The sequence below is a fragment of the Elgaria multicarinata genome, chromosome 3 (assembly GCF_023053635.1).
Source record: "Elgaria multicarinata webbii isolate HBS135686 ecotype San Diego chromosome 3, rElgMul1.1.pri, whole genome shotgun sequence".
Taxonomy (NCBI): Eukaryota; Metazoa; Chordata; class Lepidosauria; order Squamata; family Anguidae; genus Elgaria; species Elgaria multicarinata.
In genome coordinates this window covers 164,904,249-164,913,195 of record NC_086173.1, presented here as the reverse complement: position 1 = coordinate 164,913,195, position 8,947 = coordinate 164,904,249, and positions in this window count along the sequence as shown.

The following is an 8,947-nucleotide window of genomic DNA, read 5'->3' as shown; positions in this document are numbered from 1 at the left end:
TTTGAAATCTGTTTCCGACTGAGGTTGCAAAATGATGGTTCCGTAGGACAATTAGTATAGCACTGCATTCCTCTTAAAACCTACAATTGTAATGGTAAACATTTAAATTCATGGAGGGAGCAGGCAGGCAACACTATAATTGGCTGATGAAGGGCTGCTCAGAAATGCCATGGGTTTGCAAGCGAACAAGAAGTAACTAATAAAAGGTGTAAAATGCCACTTTGAAAGAAAGAGGAAATCACTAATGAACAGAACAACTGCATATACTCGATATCTTCTCTAAAATAAACCTCTACTGAGTTCATTGAAAGTTACTCCCAAGTAAAGTCTGTATAGAATTGCAGCCTAAAAGTACCAGTTGCAGGGAGAAGCCTCAGTAGCACATTGCTAGTTCAGGATGGTTTCCCCTCGCTGCCTCCGTCTAAAATACAGTTGTCAGAAAAACCTTGGGGCAAATTAGAGCAATCTTCTTTCTCTCCCTTTCTAGACTCTAGCCTTTCTCTTTCCCTCCTTGCCCAATCCATTCCCCTATCGCAGCACTGCCCAGAACGGTGCCTCCAAAAGCACGGCACCAGCACATTTTCCCCATAGATCAGGTCTTAAAAACAAACTGGAGTTCAGAAACCCTGGAATGCAGTGATGTGGCAGTGATGTCGTCTGGAGTCTGTGTAAAAAAATGAGTGACCCCAAATGCCCACTCCAGAGAAAAAAGGAGGCACGGAAACAAAAATAGATGTCATGACCTTGTTCAGACAACATGCTAAGCCAATGGCGGTTAAGCATTTTGAGCTAAACATTATGGATGTGAACCATTCCTAACCATGGTGTCTGCATAATCACAGTTTAAACACTCAAACCAGTTGCTGCAAAGGGGTTAGCAACCTAACTATGGCTTAGCGTGCTGTCTGAACAGGCCCATATACAAAAGCACAATCCATGCTGAATGGTCACTAGACCCCATTATACTTTGTTATTATTTCACCCCACTGATTTCAAAAGTTCAGGGGGTGGTTATTTTGGACTGCCTGAACATGCCTGTCGTGCTCCTGAAAGGCTCTGCCCTGAGCCCAGAGGCTGACTTTGGCCTGGTACAAGGGATGCAGCCGCCGCCTCCTCATCGCGGAGCGTGTGCCTCTCCCATCTTAACTCTGCAATCTATTCCACATCCATCCCAGAATGCAGGCCAAAGGAAGGCTAGAAGCACAGCCAGGGCCTCCAACTTTATTACATTGCCATGTCATGCAGTAGCTGAAGCTCTCTGGGTAGTTTACAAAGCTTAAAACCCTAAAAATGCACAATGTAAACCCAACATACAAAAACATAACGATTTTAAAATCCCATGACCCATTAAAAACCTTATCACGTATACCTGAGTGTATGGGCAGGTTCATACCAGGGCTGAAAACAACAGAATGAAATTTAATAGGGATAAATGCCAAGTTCTACATTTAGGAAATAGAAACCAAAGGCACAGTTACAAGGTGGGGGATACTTGGCTCAGCAATACTGCAAACGAGAAGGATCTTGGAATTGTTGTAGATCGCAAGCTGAATATGAGCCAACAGTGCGATATGGCTGCAAGAAAGGCAAATGCTATTTTGGGCTGCATTAATAGAAGTATAGCTTCCAAATCATGTGAGGTACTGGTTCCTCTCTATTCGGCCCTGGTTAGGCCTCATCTAGAGTATTGCGTCCAGTTCTGGGCTCCACAATTCAAGAAGGATGCAGACAAGCTGGAGCGTGTTCAGAGGAGGGCAACCAGGATGATCAGGGGTCTGGAAACAAAGCCCTATGAAGAGAGTCTGAAAGAACTGGGCATGTTTAGCCTGGAGAAGAGAAGATTGAGGGGAGACATGAGAGCACTCTTCAAATACTTCAAAGGTTGTCACACAGAGGAGGGCCAGGATCTCTTCTCGATCCTCCCAGAGTGCAGGACACGGAATAACGGGCTCAAGTTAAAGGAAGCCAGATTCCGGCTGGACATCAGGAAAAACTTCCTGACTGTTAGAGCAGTACGACAGTGGAACCAGTGACCTAGGGAGGTTGTGGGCTCTCCCACAATTGAGGCCTTCAAGAGGCAGCTGGACAACCATCTGTCAGGGATGCTTTAGGGTGGATTCGTGCATTGAGCAGGGAGTTGGACTCAACTCTGCTATTCGATGATTCTATGATAAACAAAACTAAAAAAAATATAAAAATGCAGCAAGTGCAAATGGGCCAGAACTGGTGTTCTATGTTATTTATTTCATTTCCAGACTGCCCAATACCTGAAGCTCTCTGGGCAGTTTACAACAACTCATAAAACCATAAAATACAGCATTAAAAATGCAGCATAGAAATTTAAATAACCGAAATTTAAAACAAGGTTGTGAGGAAGCTGCCTGGAGTTGCTGATCAAGTCGAATGTGATGATCCAGCAGAAACTGCGCACTATATGACAAGAGTGTTTGAACTCCGTCCCTATTATTATTATTATTATTATTATTTATTTATATAGCACCATCAATGTACCGGCTGGATTTGAAGCTCAGCTCAGTTCTAATCCTTCTGAAGACTCTCAACACAAGGAGAGGCCTCTGCAATGGAACATCAGCTCCATACACCGTTCCTTAATGTCACTGGAATACCTGGACCTGCAGCTGGTGAGCGAATTTTCATTCCTTGCGTTGACCTTGTACCAAGTGACTCTGGCCTTCCTTTCACTCGACAATGTGTCAGGAATTGACTTTAGCAGAGATTTAAGCAGTAACACAGCTGCTTCAGCGATGGATTCCTCTGTATGGATATTGAGCTATTGTCCCTCAGAGAAGAAATAATACTCACGACACGTATAACTTTTCGTCAGTAAAGTTTTATACTGAGGTATAACGTCTTCTGTACGATATCATGCAGCATACGAAACTTCACCATTCAGCATCCACCCACACCACCATTACATCTGTACAGCTTTATATACATTTTCATACAAAGTATTGCACTCAGTTACATCAGTCAATTATTCAATTAACAGTTGAGTCATGAGGCCTTGACATTTTACAGTCCAGTAATAATGTCTAACACAGCCTTCCTCAACCTGGGGCGCTCCAGATGTGTTGGACTACAACTCTCAGAATGCCCCAGCCTGCTGGGGCATTCTGGGAGATGCAGTCCAACACATCTGGAGCGCCCCAGGTTGAGGAAGGCTGGTACTAACACCTGTTGAGAATCGAGGATCCAGAGATTGTGCAAATGGCCATTTCTTCTCCTTCTCCTTCTCCTTCTCGGGCTTAACCCTCTGTAGGTAAATTTTCCAGCCCTGACACAATGTAGGCAATTCCTCGTTGCTTTGGTTTTTGCGACCCCCTCTTTTGTACCTGGTCACGCTAGGCAGGGCTCCTGCAGCTTTAACTGTTGTGATGAAGAGGGAATTTCACCAGGTGCTGCCTGCCTGCCTGCAAAGGACACGTGCTGAAATTCCCTTTTCAGTGCAACTAACTGTTAAAAATACATGAGCCCTGCCCTGTTTTGTATCTGGTCACGCCTATATGAGTATTACTAATAAATAATGAAACAAATACACCACAAAACAAGTTCCAGATGCCCAAGTTGAGGAGATGCAGCGTGCCTGTCCCCCTCCATCCTTTCAAAGGCCACCTTCCCCCCCCCCCCCGACCCCTTGGCCAGTCCTGCCATGGGGCAGAATGAGTGGGGGGGAGAGAGAGAGAGAGAGAGAGACGCTTCAGGAAGCCTGGTTCCTGCCAGGAGCTCTTGGCCCTCCCTCCCTCCGTGAGTGTGTGTGTGTGTGCGCGCGCGCGCGCCAGGCGCTGCACAGGAAAACTGCAGGAGCTGCTGAGTCCCCGGGGGAGGAGCGGGGGGGGGGGGCAGCGGAGACCCCACTGGGGCATTTGACTGACACTTCGATGGGGGGGGGGAAAGCGACGCCCCTCCCTCAGCCTCCACCCTCGTATTGAGTCAATTGATGCACCCCCCGCCCCATAAACCCCCAGACTGGCTCTTCTGCGAGGCCTCCAGAACAAGAAGAAGCATTTCCAGTGAAAGGCCGGGAAAAGATGGGGTGCTTTACGGGGGGGGGGCAGGAAGCCAAAAAGGGGGCTGGGACGGTCCGCGTCTCGTCCATGAATTTGCACAGAGAGAGAGAGAGAGAGAGAGAGAGAGAGAGAGAGAGAGAGAGACCCCTCCCTCCCCGGGCAACACAGAGGCTGCAAATTCTCCCCCCTCACCCCCTCAAGTAGGGCAGTGCAGCAGCACCCCACACACTCACCGGCACAGAACCCCAGCAGGGCAGTGGCCCCCAGGAAACCCAGCAACAGCAGGGGCCCCCGGCGCAGCCCCATTGCGGCTCACGCCGCCCGGCAAAACGATCCACTCTGACTTCTGCCCGCTGAGCAGGATTGGTCCAGGCGAAAACACTCGGCCCAACGGGGGGAAAAGGCGTTCCGATTTCGTCAGTGGTTGCTGGGCAGATATCGCGCCGCAGGCTGTGAGCGCCTTTGGAAAGCGAAGAGAAACTTGGGCTCGTCCGGCTCTGCTTGGGGAATCCCCGCGGAAGGGGCGCTGGCTGTGTTGGGGGGGCTGGGGGGGCGAGGCCCGGAGGGAGGGGTCAAGGATCTGCTTCTTTGGCGAATCCTCCGGGTTAAGACATGCAAGGTTCAAAGGCCCCCATCCCACAAAAATAAAGTGGGGTGGGGAGTGCATGACATTATAAGAGAAAGCGTAACGAGAAGTGGCAGGGAGTGCAGACAACACGCTAAACCACGCCGCTTAACCACAAAATGGTTAATGGAATGCTTTAAGGTCAATGCATTCCGTTAACCGTTTTGAGGTTAAGCGGCGTGGTTTAGTGTGTTGTCTGAACGGGCCAATGTTAGACAGCCTTCTTTGAAGAGCACTTCTAAATGTTAGAAACACGTTTTGAAAAGAAGGTTCAAGGACAAATGGTGAAAGTTTAAACACTCTGTTTTATTGAGCAAACTTGCAAGTTTGGGTGTCTAGGCAGGTAGGCACACCTACCAGTTAGAGCAAAACCATTTTATCCCTTCGCCCTGCCGAAGTGGTCCCTCCCCTATCATTCCATTGGTTAGAGACTCAAGGGGTTACAGCCTATCCCAGTAGGCCTGCTGGCCCCGCCCCTGTTTACCTCCCTGCTTCTTTCATTTGATATTCCACCCACTCTTATTTACTTATGTCCATATTTGGTTTTGAGTCTTCTGAGCATATTTCTTAATCACTCTTTATTTCCCCCCTCCCATCATGTAACCACAAGGTCATGAGTTCAGAAACAACAGATATGTTTCAGTTTTGTTCTATTTATCACCTCTTCTCACCACAAGCCTGACCACAACTTCTTACTATTTCAACTAAAGCCCTACACTTGCTATGCTTTCTTGTTTTTCTATAAAGATTCAGTTATAACCGGGCCTTTGAGCCGACTGTATTCTGAAGCTTTTAATAATACATTTAATAATGCATTAGTTATTATATTTCTTTTTATGATAAACATTGCAATATATGAAAAAGTAACATATCTATCCATTTCTAACAGAAAGTAAGTTGATTTGAACTTCTAAACTGGCTCTAATTTTCGCTTATTGCCTCCAAATGCTGTGTTGCCATGCTTTCTCTATCTAAGGCAACTCTGCTGTAAGTCACACCAGACTTTTGGACATATTTAAGCCAAAGCGAGTTCATCTCTGTTATCTTACAGCATAGTTATCTCCAACGTCTTTAGAGGCCCCTCATAATATAAGGCTCTAAGGCATGGCTGACTTGGCTTGTTCCTAAATCTGCTACTGTAAATCTGCCATGTCTCACTTGGACAGCAAAAGTAACAGAGTAAGAAATCCACAGGGTTCTTCTGCTTTCCCGATAGAACTAGCTGCAGGAGGAAATGTAGCAGCACGGGGGGGGGGAGTGGGAACAGCTAGATTTCCCCTTCGAAAGAGAACCAGTTCCACCCCTGGTTCGACAGTTGCAGAGGCGGATCTTCCTCTGGGGAGTCCAGACTACAGGCAAGACCCGGGATGGGACCTTTTTTAAGGGGAGAAACTGAATGGGGGGCCACCAGGGATGCAGCTGAGCTGTACTGGGGGGGGGGAGTTTGGAAGGAGGCACCAGAAAAAATTCAGGGGAGGGGGGGCACAGAAGAGGCCAAGTATATTTCTTAGATGGGTGAAGCTGTGTCCCACATGTTAATATATTTATTCTGAAATAAGGTATATATTAATATATTATATATATAAAGCCTGTTACCCAAATTCAAATTACAATAAGGAAAAAGGCTTTCAAACAAGGCAGAATTGTGGCACAGACACTTCCTCGACATGCAGATTAGACGCTTCCTTTAGAAAACACTTCACTTTTGAGACCCTTTTGAAGAGGGCTGGGTGGACTCTCCGGCGCCTGCCCCCATTTGTCGGGGCGCTTGGGCCTCTTCTCAGTGTGGCCCGGCTGGTGCCCCCAGCCACTGCCGAAACGGCACACTTTCCCCTCCTGAGTCATGGGGGATATTTTGGGAGCCTCCGGAGCCCAGCTGATCAGCGTGGCAGCTGCTGCTGCTCTTCGCCTGTCAGGTTCGCCAGCTACCCTTTGAAGACTGACTCTCCAACTGGGACGTGTAGGACCGCCGCCAGGAGAGGCGGCTGTTGCAGCAACAGTCCCCGGGCGACAGGAGCGCCGTCGTTCCCCACTGCTACCCCTGAACCAACGGACGGACGGCTCGTCCACTGGCCGGCGGCGAAGGATCAGCCCGCCGTGCGCCACCCCGCCTCTGCCCAGCCCTGCTTCGGCGTATCCACCCATGCCTAAGGATTGCTCGGGTCTCCCCGCGGGAGCCACCTCCAAGACTTTGCTCGGCCCTTGTTCGCGCCAGCCCGGGACCACATATTGGGCGTTTGGCTCTTCTGTGCCATCTAAACGCGAGCAGAAAAGAAGCACAAAAACCGATGGCGGGAGAGAGGGGGAAATAGATCTCTGCGCCCTGCGGATAAAAGCCAACCTAAGGCTTACCCAAAGTAGGCCCATTGACATGAACGGGACTTAAGGGAGGGCTGGCTCATTCCTCAAGAGCAATCCAATGGGTCTACTCTAGGTAAGGCTTCCATGGGGTTTTCACCCTGCGCCTGTTTCCTGCTTCTCTCCGGCGCCTGACCTCCCGCTCTCGCTCCCCCCTCCCGCCCCGCTCCAACTCTGGAGACTTTGCCGGGTCTGTTTCGCTCCGCTGAAAGGAGGAGGAGGAGGAGGTCCGTCTCCAGCGCCGCTTCTCCGCGCGCTCTCGGTGTGGAGGCAGCAGCGGGAGGGGGCAGGAGGAGGAGCAGCGTCGGGGCGGGGAGAGAACACGCCGCGGGTAGCTGGGTTCCTTCCGGCTGCGCAGGCGTGCGGCTAGAGCGGCTCTGCTGGGACCGCGGCTTCCAGGCGAGTTTGGGAATTCCGAAATCGGAATACTCCATTCGCGTCCCTGGCTTTGCTTCAATATGCCAAGCGGCCACGGGTCACGGCCCTCTCCTCGGCTCACAGCCAACGCGTGCATGAGTGCTGCGCCCGCCCCTCTTAGCTTGGCGCTGAGTCGCCTCTATGGTCCCACCGCCCCCGAGGATGCTACTCGCGCGTCGGGACGGCCATGGAGTGCTGCTTGTTCGTGTTGCTCCTGGGGGTGGGGGTGGGGGTGGGGGTGCCCTGCTCCGGTGAGCCCCTCCGCAGGAGTGTAAACTGTTCTGGGGAGGGGGGGAGCGCCGAATTAACCACCAGCCTCTTTGCAATGCGTTTATTTGAGACGCAGGAAGGGGAGGCAGAGAGCCCTCCCTCCCCCAGTCTCCTTTCCGGTCCGCCTCCCCCCTCAAAAGGTTAGTCTGATCTGACTTTTACGCCTTCAGATGTGGCTCCTCGTCTGAGTTCAGACGACACGCTAATTAACCGTTGTTTCCCATTCTGTTGCTATTACGCGCCCGCCCCGCCCCCTTGATTAGCGTGTCGTCCGAACTCCGCCCTGGTCCCCCAAAGACTTAACTGCTGCTTTTGTTGACGTGGGAGTGGGGCTGCCTGGGGGGCACTTGGAGCTTCATCCCATGTACCTGTTTCCCTCGAATTATACCCCAACAGTGCAAAGCTGTCGCTGTTGTTGATACCGGGCGGCTAGATCCTTTGCATACCAGGAAATGGGTTTAAGGGGGGAAATGTAAAAAAAAATCATAAAAAATCAATGGATGATCCAATCCGATGCAAATTTGGTATGCTTAAAGCTCTCCTTAATATCTATTACTGTGCTGATTTTGATGTTTCTATCTTTAAAGCTTACGCAGACGTAAGCATTTGTTTAATTTTTCTCAAATCCTGCTCCTGCGTCCCAGTGGCCGCTGGGATGATACGCTCGGAAACTAGTTATCAAAATACAGCGAGTCTTTTGCCTTTGAAGCACAATTAAAGCAGGACGCAGGGGAGGACTTCACAATAAAAGCAGATTATAAGATGGAAAACTTCGGAGTCCTTTGCACCCAATTCGCAGTGATTGCACAGTATAACGCTGGTGTGATAAAGCTCTTCGTCTTGGTAACTTTTCTGTGCAGCAGCGGTGTAGTCTCAGCCATGATGTGCGAGAACCAAAGAACTTCTTAGAAACCCCAGTCAGGCTTCTTCCTTCTCGACCTCCCCCCCTCCCTCCCCACACATCCCAATTTCTCTTGGTGTCTCCCCCCCCCCCCCAATATCCCTTCTCTTGTTCTCTCCCTCCCCACCTCCACCAATGAGTGGCTGGGCAGGGATTTCCAGTGTGAGAAACACTCTTCTCCCTACACAGCACTCCTTAGATCCAACTCAGCTCTGTCGGAAATGGCCAGTGGAATTAGATATGTAAGTAAGGAGGGAAAAGAGAGCAGTCAACTTTTCACAGTGTGGAAGTTTTCTGACTTAAATAGGGACGTGGAAGCTGCCTTATAGTGAGTGAGGGCGTTGGTCT